This window comes from Trachymyrmex cornetzi, unplaced genomic scaffold (assembly GCF_001594075.2).
Source record: "Trachymyrmex cornetzi isolate Tcor2-1 unplaced genomic scaffold, Tcor1.1 scaffold532, whole genome shotgun sequence".
NCBI classification, from domain to species: domain Eukaryota; kingdom Metazoa; phylum Arthropoda; class Insecta; order Hymenoptera; family Formicidae; genus Trachymyrmex; species Trachymyrmex cornetzi.
The window spans coordinates 197,613-198,634 of NW_017299842.1; positions in this window are offsets into that span (position 1 = coordinate 197,613).

Consider the following 1,022-nt stretch of genomic DNA (forward strand, 5'->3'; position numbering starts at 1 on the left):
ACATCTCGCCGCCAGAATGCAACATTCTCGCTGTCCCTGATTACGGCTTTCTCGATGTACATATTTAACGAACATTATAAGGCGGAAAACCGAGCAAAATTTGTATTGCGTGTGAACCGAGTAATGCGATCATACTGCGTTTATCTTATGACAATTATCTTTTTAACGTCTCTATCAGTTTAATTTCTTCTAACTAATTATTTAATATTTTTTCTGTTTTTTTTTTCATTATTTGCTTAACATTTCTTCCATTTTTTTAAATTCTGTATTCTGTCTCTCGTTGTAATTGGGCATATATATGTATGTATAATGTCTTTAACAGAAAAAGAAAGAATCGAAATCCTTATTCTGCGAGGATGCGGCGATAAAAAAAGATCATACGAACAAGTCGCCCGCCTATTTAATGATACCCATCCAGATCGTCTATCCATTTGCAAATCAACTGTTTGTAAAACTGTTTCTCGGTTTCATGATATTGGCTGTGTCAAAGATCGACCAAAAACAGGGAAACCAAAAACGGCCACGAACGAAGATAACAGTTTAGCGGTCTGTGCAAGTGTCGTTGAGAACGCCCATACTTCAGTTAGAAAGATTGCGCAACAAACTGGTATCTGCAAATCGTCTGTTCATGAAGTATTAAAAGCAAATAAGTTCCATCCTTATAAGATAAAATATGTGTAAGAACTTTCGGAAGACGACTTCGATCGCAGATTAGAATTTTGTGAGGAAATGATGAAACGGTGTGACGAAAATGAGTCATTTCTTTTTTGGATATGCTTCTCCGATGAAGCTACTTTTCAGTGGAGAAGTTAATAGGCACAACATGCGATATTGGTCAGACGAAAATCCCCATTGGATGAGAGATATCCAAACACAACATCCACTGAAAATTAATGTTTGGGCTGGAATTTTGTGCAATCAAATTGTTGGGCTCTTCTTCCTTGAAGATAATTCCAGCTGAGGGGTACTTTAATTTATTGAATAACGAGATTATACCGGCAATTCGAAATATTTCTGGTATA